We start from the raw sequence: 16737 nt of genomic DNA on the forward strand, positions 1-16737 counted from the left end.
GTTTTTAGTGGAGACGGGGTTTTGCCATGTTGGCCAGGCTGGCCTCCAAGTCCTGGCCTCAAGTGATTTAGCCCCATCAGCCTCCCAAAGTGTTGGGATTACGGGCATGAGCCACTGGGCCCAGTCATAGTTGCATTCTTTTTACTATATAATGTGGCTTACAAAGTTTTCACACTATGAATAAAAGTAACACCTTGACCTTTTTGTTGTTCTCTTATACTTGCAATTACTATTCTCTACAATCTGTGTTTTCTTTCCTGAAATCTTTTTAAGCCACTTGCCTATACATGAAATCAGATAAGTCCATAACCAGATACATGTAAATAGAAAAATACCACAATATGCTAGAAGCTAATCCAAAAAAAAAAAAAAAAAAAATGCAGTACCAGTGCTATCCTCTCAGCACTTGAACTCCATCCATTAATTTAAGATATCTCAGATACCATAAGCAATACATGATCATCTGACATACAGTCTGAAAGATAGTTCCTGTATCAATCTGTGTAGGAAACATTAGCAAAGTTTAACTTCTCTTCCTTTTTAGTTAAAACATATATAATTATTTACATAGTGTGGAAATAGGAATTAAAAGTTTGGCTACACTCTTGCCTAAGACAATGGATTGTCTTTCACATCTCCTGAGTCCATCCCATTTACTTTGGAGATTATTTCTCTAGTTAAAGGAAATAAGAAAAAAAGAAAACACTGAATATCTTAGAGCAGGAGAGAGACATTGAAGCAATATTTTTGGTAAATAATTTTAGCAATGCTATTCAAGATGCATTGAACACTAGAGATTGAAATTAAAAATAAGAAAAGAGTTAGGAAGTGAGCGCAATAATTTTTAAAGAGGTGATGTGAATGAAAATTAGTACTGAAATGAGAAGGAGAAACAAGGAACAAGAGCAACAGACCTGATAGACTGTACAGAATTTACAACACTTACCATTTAGGTTTTAGAAGTGTGGGTGGGCCTGGCTGGGCACGGTGGCTCATGTCTGTAATCCCAGCACTTTGGAAGGCTGAGGCGGGGGATCATGAGGTCAAGAGATCGAGACCATCCTGGCCAACGTGGTAAAACCCCATCTTCACTAAAAATACAAAAATTAGCCAACCATGGTGGCGCACTCCTGTAGTCCCAGCCGCTCAGGAGGCTGAGGCAGGAGAATCGCTTGAACCCAGGAGACAGAGGTTGCAGTGAGCTGAGATCGCACCACTGCACTCCAGCCTGGCAACAGGGCAAGATTCTGTCTCAAAAAAAAAAAGAAAGTGTGGGCCTCGGGTGTTTGATTAACTGATATGTGTTCTGTGGTTACATCATATACCAACTTATCAAACTGTCTGTATGTCCCCTGTGAAGGTAGGGTGCTAAAGTGCCACAACCACCCAAATAAGCATGCTAGAGAAATTAAAGCAGTGCACATAAACATATGGGATTCAGCTGCCTAATTAAAATCCTAGTGAGCCAACAGCAGCTTCAACTGTTAAGAGTTCAGTGACTGCCAGAAGTAAGCATCAAATTAGATACTCAAAGTGGAATATCTCAAAATTAGCAAATTTTTAAACACCAGTTAAAACCACCTCAGATAGAATATCCAAAAGTTATATCAAGTTTTAGATGTATAGAATGTTTTGGTGCAAATAAAAAAAAGTTCTCAAACAGTGAACTAGATCATTCTCCTTGTTCACAGACCACAGCAGTAAATAAGACAGGACAGAATGAGGAAGAATACCGTTTCACACTGTTCCAAAAACGTCTGTATTGCGAAGCCCTTTTTATTACACTTACTTATTTTACTGTTGTTAATTTTTTTTCAAATTAGTATATACTTCAGGTAAAATATTAAATAAAAGTCTTCTAATAAAAACTCCCCTGCCCTACAAATACTCAGCTTCCCATTCTTATCCCTATAATCATATTTAGGTAATTTACCAATTACATGGGTTTTAATTCATTTTTTTTTCAAATTTTGGGGTGATTCCTTGATTGTCTCCCAACAATCAATGTTGCTTTGAGAAATCCAATGACAATGCTGAGTTTTTCTTCATTGAAAGTAATCTATATTTTCTCTTTGGAAACTTTCTCTCTTTTCCCCTAGCATATTGCAATGTAATGATTATTATATGCCTTTCTCATTCATTTTATACGCATTCAAGGTGCCCTTTTGATCTAGAAATCTGCCATAGTTAGCTCTTATATTGTTTTATAAAGTCCTCCTCTCCATTTGCTTTATCTCTTCCTAGAACACCTTTTAGTTGTCTGCTTCTTTAAGTCTCTTATCTTCTCTCCTATTTTCCATATCTTAAAACTTTTCATTATACCATCTAAAGACCTCTGTTGCTTTTTGCAGGCATTGTATTTTTGCTTTTCAAGAGATCTTTCTTGTTCTCTTTTATCTTTTCATTTTATCTTGTTCTTGTTTTACAGGCATAACAGCCTTCTCCTCTCTCTAAGAGATAAGAGAGTTTTGTTTTACCTTTTAAGATTCTCTGTGCTATCCCTGATTCCTCCACATTTATGTGTTTGTTTATTTCTGTCTCTTAAGAAAATTGTCTACACTTCTTTACTGTTTCTTAGCCACCTGTTCATATTGACATAAGGCAGACACACACATAAAATGATTGAAAGTCCTGTGTACATGAACAGTGTTTTAATGAATAGATTTCACTTTGTGGTGGGTATGCAAGGAGATGCCCAGCGGGGAGAGTCTGGGAGAAACTCTACGGCCAGCATGTGGAAGCCTGAGACAGTTCGATTTCTTCAGAGTAGAAACCTCCTATCTGCCACCCAAGGGTAGGCACCTACTGTTAGTGTCATACAATCAGTCTGTTTTAGTTCCTATATCTCATCTCTACTCTTTCTTTAAAAAAAAAAAAAACCTGGTATCTCTGAACCTGAAGTTTCATAAAGTTCTGTGGGGTCAAATCAAATTTTTATAATTCTGTAGTCTTCTTCTGAAAATGCTCAGTGGTAGAATTCTACCACATAGCTGTATCAGTCATCTCTACTTCAACTACTTTCTGATTCCCAGATTTTGCTGAGATCTTTCTGGCATCCAACAATAGCTAAAAAGGTTGTTAAGATCACCCTCTCACTGAAGGTGACTAAAATTGTCAGAGCAATTTTTTTTTTTTTTTTTTTTTTTTTTTTTTTTTTTTTTTTGAGACAGAGTCTCTCTTGTCACCCAGGCTGGAGTATAGTGGTGTGATCTCGGCTCACTGCAACCTCTGCCTCCCAGGTTCAAGCAGTTCTCCTGCCTCAGCCTCCTGAGTAGCTGGGATTACAGGCACCCGCCACCACACCTGGCTAATTTTTGTATTTTTACTAGAGACAGGATTTCACCATGTTGACCAGGCTGGTCTCGAACTCCTGACCTCAGGTGATCCTCCCGCCTCAGCATCCCAAAGTGCTGGGATTACAGACATAAGCCACCGCATCCGGCCATTTGTCAATATTTTTTAAAGCATCCAAAAGATCCCAAGATATGAAGCGATTACCAGGCCAAAACTGAAGGAAAAATAGGGACTTGGAGGGAAAAGCCAGCACAGAAGCCTGATGGCATCTGGCAGCCCAGGAGAATAAAATCAAAGCCCAAGGCTCACACAGTGTGGAGAGTCTACTAGGAAAAGCGCTCCTCAGTAAGCTGGAGTTTCAAAGGTCTGTAACTTCAGAAAACAGTGAAGCATTATCACCCAAGTGGAACAAGAAACCTGGAGCCATGAACATGGTTAAGGTGATCCCAGACTGGTACTTGCTGCTGCCTGACAGAAGCAATGTAAAACTTCTCTGGAGGTGGCACCTTAATTTTACACCTCAATTTATATTCGTACTTTTAATATAAACAATCCACAATAAAAGGACACAAGAAAAAAAAAGGTCCATGAGAGGGAAACAGTAGAAACCACAAGCATAAGAACCAAGTTCAAAACCTTCCAATATTATCAGACACAGAGATAAAAAAATTCAATATGTTTAAAAACATAAAAAACAAGCTTGCAAATATCTTCAGGAAAGAGGAAAACACACAAAGTGACATAACAAAAATTTGAAAGAAACAAACAACTTCTAAAAATAAAAAATAAAATGGAAAACTCAACAAACCAATTTAATAGCAGATTAGACACGACTGAAGAGAGAATTCATCAGAAGTAACAATCAAGAAATGCACAATATAAAGACAGACTAAACATACTACAGCATTTGAGAGACATGGAGAATCAAGTGAGCTTGTCTCACTTTATTGATTTAATTGAAGTTTCATAAGGAGAAAAAAGAGAAAGATGTAGAAGCAATATCCAAGTAACAGCTTCCCAGTACTAATGAAAGATTTCAAGCCATATTCAAGCCAAATGAATCCTAAATAGGATAAATTTTTAAAAATTCAAACCAATACACATCATGATGAAACTGTGCAGCCTGGGTAACATAGCAAGACTCTATTTCTCAAAAAAAAAAAAAAAAATTAAACTTAGCCAGGTGAGCATGGTGGCACACACTGTAGTCCCATTGACTTGGGAGGCTGAAGTGGGAGGATCACTTGAGCCTAGGAGTTTGAGGCTGCAGTGAGCCATTACTGTGCCACTGCACTCCAGCCTGAACAATAGAGAAAAACCCCAACACTTAAAAAAAAGGAAAAAGAAACTGTAAAACCTCCAACTACAACAATAAAAAAGCATAAGTGCACTCATAGATAAAAAGGAGATTAACTACAAATGAGTGATAGACTGACCGTTAACTTCTCAACAGCAACACTGGAAGCCAGAAAACACTGGGATACATTTCTTAATAGACTATGTTTTAGGGCAACTTTATTTTCACAGCAAAGTCGAAAGTACAGGGGACTCCCATATACCCCCTGCCCCAACACATGATAGCAGCCTTTCCACTATGAGCAACCCATACCACAGTGGTACATTTTTTACACTTGGTGAACCTACATTGACACATCAGTATCGCCCAGATTCCATAGTTTACAGTGGAGTTCACTTTTGATGTTGTGCTTTCTATGGGTTTAGACAAATGCATAATGACATGTACCCACTATTACAGTAGCAGATAGAATGGTTTTACAGTCCTAACAGTCCTCTGTGCCCCACTCTTATTTTGTACAAATCATTCCATCTCCCTGAAAGTCACTGTCTGCTCTCCCAACCATATCTGCTCTATTTCCCTGTAACAAATAAAATCCAAATTATGCTATAAAACTTTCCCATATCTCCCTCCTCTGAAGTCCTGTGCAGTTACAGAGTGTGAATATAAAGTAACAATGACTTCTTTAAATGAAGACGAAATCAGAATATATTAAATACTATCCTTAATATGCTAAAATATTTAACAACTAGAATTTTACATCAAGTAATCTTTCAAAGATAAAGGCAAATAAAGATATTTCCAGAAAAGCAAATATAGCAGCCTTTTACTACAAATAGACCTTCAAGTAAAGGAAATTCTAAAGGGTATATTTAAGGCAAAGGGAAAGTATTCCCAGACAGAATGCTAAAGAGGACAGAAAAAAATAAAGAGCAAAATAAAGTGATAAGTACATAAACCTAAATAAACATTATCTGTATAATATAGCAATAGTAATACCCTATGGTTCATCAATTCATGCCAAAAATATCGTGTAAGACGAAAGTGAGGTATATGAGGTTAAGGTATCCCCAGGACCTTGTATTATCCAAAAAAAGGATAAAGGTATTGATTTATTTTAGGCTTTGATAAATACTTATGTTGGAATTTCCAGGAAAACCACTAAAAAATAGAAATAGAGTATATGATATCCAAATGCAGTTAAGGTAAAAAGCAATAAGAAAAAGATAACTAGAAAATGTATTTAAAAGACCGGGCGTGGTGGCTCATGCCTGTAATCCCAGCACTGTGGGAGGTCTAGGTGGGCGGATCACCTGAGGTCGGGAGTTCGAGACCAGCCTGACCAACATAGAGAAACCCCATCTCTACGAAAAATACAAAATTAGCCAGGCATGGTGAAACACACCTGTAACCCCAGCTACTCGGGAGGCTGATGCAGGAGAATCACTTGAACCCGGGAAGTGAAGGTTGCGGTGAGCCGAGATAGCACCACTGCACTCCAGCCTAGGCAACAAGAGTGAAACTCCATCTCAAAAAAAAAAAAGAAAATGTATTTAAAAACTAAGACATAAACTTCTGAATTTTGCATAGGTCAAAGAAGAAATCACAATGGAAATTATAAAATGTCTTGAACTACAATATAAATGACTATATATATATATATATAGAGAGAGAGAGAGAGACAGAACACCTTCCATCTTGGAAGGGTCAGCAGTTCACCCTTAGAAGGATAAATCATTATGCCAGATTGATAATGTGGAAATTCTCCCAAAAGATAATGGCTTTTATTTCCTTCTCTTTGACATTGTGACTATAAAGAGTTTTTATTCTTTACTTTCATTTTAGAGAAGTATCTAGAGGAAAGGGAGATGAACATGTTTCAATCAGCCACATGTTTCACTAGGTCATTTTAAACCTCTATAAAAAATAGCACAATCTGATGCATTGTTTCTTTTCTTCTTTCTTTCAGAATTTTAAAATTTACCATTAAAACAAACCTACAATCTCTACCTATATTTACTTTATTTCAAGCACAGGACAGAATCATTCACAAACCATCTATATTTCTGATAATTTTTCCTGTTTTCAGAGACTTTCTGAGATAAACTTCCACCTCTTTTCATTACAGGACTATGTTTATATTTAAAACATTTTTGGTGGGATATGGTGGCTCACACCTGTCATCCCAGCACTTTAGGAGGCTAAGGCAGGAGGATTGCTTGAGCCCAGGATTTCAAGATCAGCCTGCACAACATAGCAAAACTCTTTCCCTAAATTAAAGATAAAAAAGAAATTAGCCACTCGTGGTGGTGCACATCTGTAGGCCCAGCTGCTTGGAGGGCTGAGGTGAAAGGATGACTTGGGCCCAAGAGGTTGAGGCTTTAGTGAGCCATGGTTACACCACTGTACTCAAGCCTGGACAATACAGTGAGACCCTGTCTCAAAAATAAAGAAACAAATAAATAAATAAATAATTTTTACAAGCATTCTTTTTTTTTTTTTTTTTTTTTCGAGATGCAGTTTCGCTCTTGTTGCCCAGGCTGGTGTACAATGGTGTGATCTTGGCTCACCGCAACCTCTGCCTCCCAGGTTCAAGCCATTCTCCTGCCTCAGCCTCCTGAGTAGCTGGGATTACAGGCATGCACCACCAAGCCCAGCTAATTTTGTATTTTTTGTAGAGATGGGGTTTCTCTATGTTGGTCAGGCTGGTCTCGAACTCGACCTCAGGTGATCCCCCCACCTCGGCCTCCCAAAGTGCTAGGATTACAGGCGTGAGCCACCATGCCCAGCCTACAGGCATTCTTAATACACACTCAAATACATTCCTCACATTAACTCAGGTAATTAACCAGCTTCCTTACAATGAAAACCAGCTGTTGTCCGCCTTCTGATCTCTATTTTTTCTCCTTAATCTAATTGAAGTAAAGGAATATTTAGTGTGGCTTAGAATGAAGGTGCACAGAAAATGATTACAGAATTCCAAAATTTAAGCATTGTGTGGGTGTAGGTGTGCAGGAGCTATGTGTTGACTCCTTTTGTATTAAAGGTAGGAAATTCTAAGCTAGGTATATTACTTGAAACAGAAAGTTAGTTTAACAATAATAATAAAAGCAAACAAAAACAATCTCAAACTGGACTTATTCTCAAACGTGTTGACAAACCACATAAGCTACAAAGTATGTTTTGCTTTCCTGAATATATATGAGTTAATCGGGATACCAAATAATGGGCTCATTTGGTTTATTAATAGAATGTATGTTAAATAGGCCGGGCTCAGTGGCTCACACCTGTAATCCCAGGACTTTGGGAGGCCGAGGCAGTGTATCACATGAAGTCAGGAATTCGAAACCAGCCTGACCAATGTGGTGAAACCCCATCTCTACTAAAACTACAAAAATTAGCCAAGCGTGGTGGCACATGCCTGTAATCCCAGCTACTCAGGAGGCTGAGGCAGGAAAATCGCTTGAACCTGGGAGGCGGAGGTTGCAGTGAGCCGAGATCCTGCCACTGCACTCCAGCCTGGGCAACAAGAGCGAAACTCTGTCTCAAAAAAACAAAAAATAAAATAAAAATAAGATAAAAAGAATGTATATTAAATACTTTTTAAATGGAAACTTTTTAAATGGAAACTACGATGAGAAAATAATATTTTATTCATATATTTAAAATATTTTAGAATTCTATTTCAAAGAAACAGACAACCTGCTGGATAATAATTTCAAGTTTGTTCACCTTACATAACAGCACTCTGTTCTCAGTAAATTTGCAGTTTACTAAATTCTCACTTGTTTAAAAAAATATGTTTTAGTAAAGCAATTTGTAAAAATAACAAAATTTAACTGTTAAGAGAAAGCAGATTGCCCTCTAAACTTAACCATTTTGGAAAAACATAGTAGAAGAGTAAAACCAGACTAATTGTTTATTATGAAGACACACATTAGGTCAAATTCCACATCAACAAATTTCAAGTCTTCAAATTGATTCCCAGTATGTCTCACTGTTCTCACCTCTACCTCTATTCTATTGACTTAGCTCAGCTGGGCTTTTTGCTTTGTTTGCTTTTTTTAAAAAAAAAACATTGGTTTTATTCTGCTAATAAGATATAGCTACTAATTACTTTGGTTATAGAAAGACATCTCCCATAAAGAAACAGGAAAAAATGGCTTCTAAAAGCTAATAGAACATGCATTTTTAATATATACTGAAATGTTTAACAGACTTAATTTTTCAGGAGTGATCCATGTCTCTTTGGATACCAATTCAGTAATTTTCCCTTTGTACATAATGTGCCACTTTAAAATGTGCCGCTAGATCACTAACCAGTGAATCTCACTCCATAACTTATGGGACATTGTTATTATATTGTAGGCATCTTTAGAAACTAGTGGTTCTCTGTTAAAGTGTATGTCCTCCGCAATTAAGGATGGAAAGGGAACAGAGTCCAGTTGAAAGTGTACAGGGAAGCTGGGCAGAATGTAATTTAATTATCAGAGTTGGAATTTGTCCAGGACTCTCTACCTGCCATAAGGAAAGTCTCCTGGGATCTTCAGTGACCACTAGTGGTCAGGATTCCAGCTTTACAGCCATCCAATTAAATTGCCAAGCACATCTTCTGCTATACCGTTAAGAGACAGGGCTGGGGAATGCACTCTGTTAATGAAGTATCTGGGGTCTTGTGTCGGTTTCCCAGAGGATTTTTCAGAGTACATGGATAGGTGTAAAAGGCCACGTAAACATACACCTAAGAGGTACTTCCATTATGTATAATGAGCAAGAGAGACTTTGACCATCTCTTCTCCACCTGATTAGTGTTGGACAATCTCTACAGCATAAATTAGAATACAATTGAAAAATGATGAACTCTGGGCAGTCTCCAGGAGCCTCCTGCACTCAGTTGCTTCATTATAGTCACGCGTAAAATGAACACATTGCTTTGCATAGTCCCTCATGCCCTCTGGAGGAATTCACCCTTGCACTTTATAGCAAGTCTTATTTCAGGACCTCAATCTACTCTTCAAGATGAAACTGCAGAGTAAAGGTCCACATTTTCCCATATTTTTAGATTAAAATATGACTCTGCCTTCTTCAATTTCCCCCCTTTGGAGGAAAGACAATGATACCTGTCATCTCAATAAAATCTCAAGAATGACCACAAAATATTTTTTTCCAAAGTGAAAAATAGGAAAACCTCTTCAAATTCCCTAACTCAGTTGTTTCTAGACATTATTCCATTAACCAGGAACACTAGAATCACTTTTAAGGTTTATTAAAAATAGAGATTCCCAGGTCCCACTCCAGATCTACTGAATCAGAATGACCAAGTATTGGAGCTGGGTATTTGAATTCTCCACAAGCCCACAAGGTCAGTCTGCTTGTTTGGGAACCAAGACTGACTTCCTTTGGAGGCAAAATAACAAAAGCCCATTGTGTGATTCTGAAAAGAAAACTTTATCTATATATCAAACATAATGCACACAATATCTTTTTCCCTTTTCTGTGTTTATTTTCTTTCTTTTATGCATAGCTTCTATTTTAGATCCCATCATCTCAGTTACCAAGTTTAATTTCTTTCTTCCCAGGAAGCATTGTGTAAAATTACTCTGGGATCTTATTAAAATTGATGCTAATTAACCCGACTATATTTATTTTCACACTCCGATAATATGAGTAATCCATGAGAGACACTGAACTTTAGACACAAGGGAAGTTAAAATGCCTATGACGCAAATGGAGGCATTAGAAAAAGATTATTGGACAATTTAAAACTAACCAAATGCTACTCTTTCCTGTTACTGTGGTTGATGTTCCAACATAATTGTTTGTTTTTAGTTAGTGGAAAGGAGATGTTTGAAGACATTGCAGAAATCTAGTACCATGGCAGCCAGAGTGGAAGGAAGATGGCCAAAACTTGCCTATGCAACTGAAATTTTATTCATCTGTAAACTCAGATGGTCATAGCACAGGACGTCTCTCAACTCCTTACTTGCTCAAAACTGCCAGCAGTCTGTGAATATTAAGAAATTTAAGGCTGAGCACAGTGGCTCACGTCTGTAATCCCAGCACTTTGGAAGGCCGAGGCGGGTGGATCACTTGAGAGCAGGAATTCAAGACCAGCCTTGCCAACATGGTGAAACCCTGTCTCCACTAAAAATACAAAAATTAGCCGAGTGTGGTGGCGCACGCCTGTGATCCCAGCTACTCCGGAGGCTGAGTCAGGCGAATCACTTGAGCCTGGGAGGCAGAGGTTGCAGTGAGCCAAAAAAGTACCACTGCACTCCAGCCTGGATGATAGAGTGAGATTCTGTCTCAAAAAATAAATAAAAAGAAATGTAGCAGCCAGGCGCAATGGCTCACACCTGTAGTCCCAGCACTTTGGGAGGCCGAGGCGGGTGGATCACATGAGGTCAGGAATTCAAGACCAACCTGGCCAACATGGTGAAGCCCCATCTCTACTAAAAATACAAAAAAGAAAAGAAAAAAATAGCTGAGCATGGTGGCAGGCACCTGTAATCCAGCTACTCAGGAGACTGAGGTAGGAGAATCGCTTGAACCCGGGAGACGGAGGCTGCAGTGAGCCAAGATCACGCCATTGCACTCCAGCGTGGGTGACAAGAGCGAGATTCCATCTCTAAATAAATAAATAAACCAACCAACCAACCAATAAATAAATAGAAAAGAAATTTAGCGAGAACAAGAACATGCAAATTAGCAGTCACCTGTTACCCTTACATCTGGAAGAATTATGTGGCTTTTAAAAAGAAAAGCAGGAAATATTTGTAGGCCAAATAGGGTGACCAGTTGTCTAGGTTTATTCAGTAGTGACAGATTCCCCAGGACACAGGATATTTTCAGCATGAAAACCTGGACAGTCCCGGGCAAACCACCATGGTTGATTATCATAAAGCCAAACACTGAGTTCATGAGATTAAATCATTTTTTTATCCTGTAAATATAATTAACACACTGAGAGGTGAAGCTGGAGTTCCCCAGAGTTTGAAAAAGTGGCTGGAACCTGACATGCTACTTCTAATATTCTGAAGTATCCCAACCATGATTAGAGTATAAAATAGCATCTGAAAGTAAAAGGACCTGATTTTTTTAGATCAAGTATGACCTGATTAAAGGGCAACAAAGCACTTGAGAAGGAAATATAAGTAAACATCTTTATTAAAGAGGGGCCTGGGGATTGTATCACACACAGAACTAAATTATACACGGTACTTCAAACTGAAGAGCCCATTAGGAAGCAAATCATTTAAAAAGAATCTAGAACCTCCCGAACAGATATTATACAATGACCTACAAACAAAACACCAGCTGACTTCTCTCAGAGTAAACATGGATGGGCTTAGCAATCATACCTAATTACCTGAACTCCCCAGCTCATATTTCTGGCCCTGAGATATGCCTGCCCTATGAACTTAGGCAAGAACAAGGATCTATCTGTATAACCTCTAAAGATTAATTCATACAATTAAGGAATTATTTTGTTTCACCTTAAAGTTAACATAAAAGATGAGATTTGGCCAGGTATGGTGGCTCACATCTGTAATCCCCGCACTTTGGGAGGCCACAGTGGGTGGAATACCTGAGGTCAGGAGTTCAAGACCAGCCTGAGCAACATGGTGAAACCCCATCTCTACAAAAACTACAAAAATTAGCTGGGCATGGTAACATGTGCCTGTAGTCCCACCTACTCAGGAGGCTAGGGTGGGAGGATCTCTTGAGCCTGGGATGTCGAGGCTGCAGTGAGCCATGATTGCACCACTGTACTCCAGCATGGGCAACAGAGTGAAACCCTGTCTCAGAAAATAAATAAATAAATAAATAAATAAATAAATAAATAAATAATAACAATTAAAATGTACACTAGGCCACAGAGGATGCTGGGAAGATGATTGAACAGAAAGCACCAGGAATCTGTTTCCCCACCCAGACAATAATTACACTCCTGCAATCTGCCTGATGTAATGATTTTGGAACTCTGTAGTCTATGGAAGATTTGCAACTTCCAGGGGAAAACTTGTATTGTAAATTGTAATTAATTCTCATCAGTTTCAGCTCTTAGCTCAGCAATAGCTACCCATCCTCCTTTCACCCCCATTCCACTGGCAGGCAGCTGTGCATGTGTTCCTGGAGCAACTTTGCAAATAGCTTTGGGAGCAAGGGTAGATTTTTTAAAAGACCCTATTTCCCCTTTGGTAAAAAGGTAGAAAAATTGCCGGGCACAGTGGCTCATGCCTGTAATCCCAGCACTTTGGGAGGCCGAGGAGGGCAGATCACTTGAGGTCAGGGGTTCGAAACCAGCCTGACCAACATAATGAAATCCCGTCTCTACTAAAAATACAAAAGTAGCCAGGTGTGGCAGTGCACACCTGTAAACCCAGCTACATGAGAGCCTGAGGCATAAGAATAACTTGAATCCTGGTGGCTCACGCCTGTAATCCCAGCACTTTGGAAGGCCGAGGGAGGCGGATCACGAGGTCAGGAGATCGAGACCATCCTGGCTAACACAATGAAACACTGTCTCTACTAAAAATACAAAAAATTAGCCAGGCATGGTGGCATGCACCTGTAATCCCAGCCACTCAGGAGGTTGAGGTAGGAGAATGGCGTGAACCCAGAAGGCGGAGCTTGCAGTGAGCTGAGATCGCACCACTGCACTCTAGCCTGGGTGACACAGTGAGACTCTGTCTCAAAAAAAAATAAAAAAAGAATCACTTGAATCCAAGAGGCGTAGGTTGCAGTGAGCTGAGATGGCGCCACTGCACTCTAGCCTGGGTGACAGAGCAAGACTCCTCTCCAAAAAAAAAGGTAGAAAAATAAAAATAAAGGACACTGTCCTCCAAATATCAGGGACCTGTGCTCCAATTGCTGATTGTTGCCACTGATCACAGAGATGCAACAGGGAGGCAGTGACCATTATTGATATACCTCCCTCCATTGTTGCAAGCCTCTCTCCCTTTGGTTGAAGTGACTTCCAGGGGATTTAAAGGATTGGTGCATTTTCCCCACCTTCATTTTTCTCTTTTTCCTCTTTTGGGAGCCAGACTTAAAGACTAGGACATTCGAAAGCAACTACATATATGGGGGAAATTAGAAAATCACCATGAATGCCCAGAAAAAGATGTAGGCTCTGAAAAGATCTTCAGTTCCTACTTAAGGCAGATTCTCAGCACAGAGACAGCCTACAGCAATCAAAGACAAAAACCTCAAACCCTGAGGAAGAGGAGAATCTGATTGTCAGAGATATCACATTATTAGAGTCAAATATCCAGATTTCAACAGAAAATCACAAGATATGTAAAGGAATAGGAAAATATAGCCCATTTAAAGGAAAAATATATATAAACCAACAGAAACTATCCCTGAGAAAGACCTAATGGCAAATCAACTAGAAAATGGCTTAAAATATCTGTCTTAAAGATGCTTAAAGAACTAAAGGAAGACATGGAGAAATTCAAGAAAACAATATCTGAACATATTGAAATATCAATAAAGAGATACAAAACGTGAAAGGAAACCAAACGGAAATTCTGAAGTTGAAAAGCAAAATAACTGAAATTACAATGTTCAGACTTTCTATGATCCCAGAACGAGAAGAGAGAGAGAGAAAGGGGTAGGAAGAATAGTTGAAGAAATAATGGCTAACAATTCCCCAAATTTGATGGAAATACATGAATATAAGCATCCAAGAAGCTCAAAAAACTCCAAGTAGGTTAAACTCAGAGACCCATCCTGAGACACATTATAATCAAACTGTTAAAAGACAAAGTCCAAGAGAGAATCTTGAAAGCAATGAGAGAACAGCAACTCATCACATACAAGAAATCTTCAATACAATTATCAGCATATTTCTCATCAGAAACTTTGGAGGCCAGCAGAAATAATACCACACATCTACAACCATCCGATCTTTGACAAACCTGACAAAAACAAGAAATGGGGAAAGGATTCCCTATTTAATAAATGGTGCTGAGAAAACTGGCTGGCCATATGTAGAAAGCTGAAACTGGATCCCTTCCTTACACCGTACACAAAAATTAATTTAAGATGGATTAGAGACTTAAATGTTAGACCTAAAACCATAAAAACCCTAGAAGGAAACCTAGGCAATACCATTCAGGACATAGGCATGGGCAAGGACTTCATGTCTAAAACCCCAAAAGCAACAGCAACAAAAGCCAAAATTGACAAATGGGATGTAATTAAACTAAAGAGCTTCTGCACAGCAAAAGAAACTACCATCAGAGTGAACAGGCAACCTACAGAATGGGAGAAAATATTTGCAATCTATCCACCTGACAAAGGGCTAATATCCAGAATCTACAAAGAACTTAAACAAATTTACAGGAAAAAATCAAACAATGCCATCAAAAAGTGGGCAAAGGATATGAACAGACACTTCTCAAAAGAAGACATTTATGCAGCCAACAGACACATGAAAAATTCTCATCACCACTGGCCATCAAAGAAATGCAAATCAAAACCACAATGAGATACCATCTCACACCAGTTAGAATGACAATCATTAAAAAGTCAGGAAACAACAGGTGCTGGAGATGTGGAGAAATAGGAACACTTTTACACTGCTGGTAGGACTGTAAACTAGTTCAACCATTGTGGAAGATGTGTGGTGATTCCTCAAGGATCTAGAATTAGAAATACCATTTGACCCAGTCATCCCATTACTGGGTATATACCTAAAGGATTGTAAATCATGCTGCTGTAAAGACGCAAGCACACGTAATTTATTGCAGCACTATTCACAATAGCAAAGACTTGGAACCAATCCAAATGCCCATCAATGATAGACTGGATTAAGAAAATGTGGCACATATACACCGTGGAATAAATACTATGCAGCCATAAAAAAGGATGAGTTCATGTCCTTTGTAGGGACATGGATGAAGCTGGAAACCATCATTCTGAGCAAACTATTGCAAGGACAGAAAACCAAACACTGCATGTTCTCACTCATAGGTGGGAATTGAACAATGAGAACAATAAGAACACACCAGGGCCTGTCATGGGGTGGGGGGAGGGGGGAGAGAGAGCATTCAGAGTTATACCTAATGTAAATGACGAGTTAATGGGTGCAGCACACCAACATAGCACATGTATACATACGTAACAAACCTGTATGTTGTGCACATGTACCCTAGAACTTGAGGTATAATTTTTTAAAAAAAAAAGAATATATAATAAAAGCTTATGAGTTCAAAAAAGAAGAAAGAAACTTTGGAGGCCAGAATCAGTGGGCTAATATATTTATTTAAAGTGCTAAAAGAAATAAATGGTCAACAAGAATCCTATATGCAGCAAAACTATCTTTCAAAAGTGAGGGAGAAACTAAGGCATTCTCAGATAAACAAAAATTTAGGTACTAGAATTGTCCTGAAAGAATGGTCAAGGGAGTCCTCTAGGTTGAAATGAAAGAACATTAGACAGTAGTTGGAAGCCACATGCACAAATAAAGATTGCAATAAAAATAAACACATGGGAAATGACAAAAGCTAACACTACAATAATTTTGGTTATAATACATTTTGTTTTCTACATAATTTAGGAGATTAATTCATTTTTAAAAGAAATTATTAGTTTGTGCTTTTGGACACACACTCTATAAAGTTGTAATTTTGTGATATCAACTAAAAAGAGTGGAGAGTGAGCTACAAAGGAGGAATTTTGGGTGTTATTGAAGTTAATATGGCATAAATTTAAATTAGGGTGTTATAACTTCAAGATGTTAAATGTAACACCCATGGTAACCACAAAGAAAATAGCTATATACATTGCCAAGACAATCCTAAGTCAAAAGGACAAAGCCGGAGGCGTCACGCTACCTGACTTCAAACTATACTACAAGGCTACAGTAACCAAAGCAGCATGGTACTGGTACCAAAACAGAGATATAGACCAATGGAACAGAACGGAGCCTTCAGAAATAATGCCACACATCTACAACCATCTGATCTTTGACAAACCTGAGAGAAACAAGAAATGGGGAAAGGATTCCCTATTTAATAAATGGTGCTGGGAAAATTGGCTAGCCAGAAGTAGAAAGCTGAAACTGGATCCTTTCTTTACTCCTTATATGAAGATTAATTCAAGATGGATTAGAGACTTAAATGTTAGACCTAATA

The 16737-nt window shown here is 38.5% G+C and overlaps 1 long non-coding RNA gene across 1 annotated transcript in view; it reads right to left on the reverse strand.

The window, feature by feature from the left end:
• Window positions 1-517: 517 nt before the first annotated feature.
• LOC111524921 overlaps window positions 518-16737 on the reverse strand; it is a 33829-nt gene continuing 17609 nt past the window's right edge. The window contains exon 3 of the long non-coding RNA XR_002725911.1: window positions 518-673. This is a non-coding gene — a long non-coding RNA (uncharacterized LOC111524921). The remainder of the gene's footprint in view (window positions 674-16737) is intronic.

Source organism: Piliocolobus tephrosceles, chromosome 3 (assembly GCF_002776525.5).
Source record: "Piliocolobus tephrosceles isolate RC106 chromosome 3, ASM277652v3, whole genome shotgun sequence".
In the NCBI taxonomy this organism is placed as follows: domain Eukaryota; kingdom Metazoa; phylum Chordata; class Mammalia; order Primates; family Cercopithecidae; genus Piliocolobus; species Piliocolobus tephrosceles.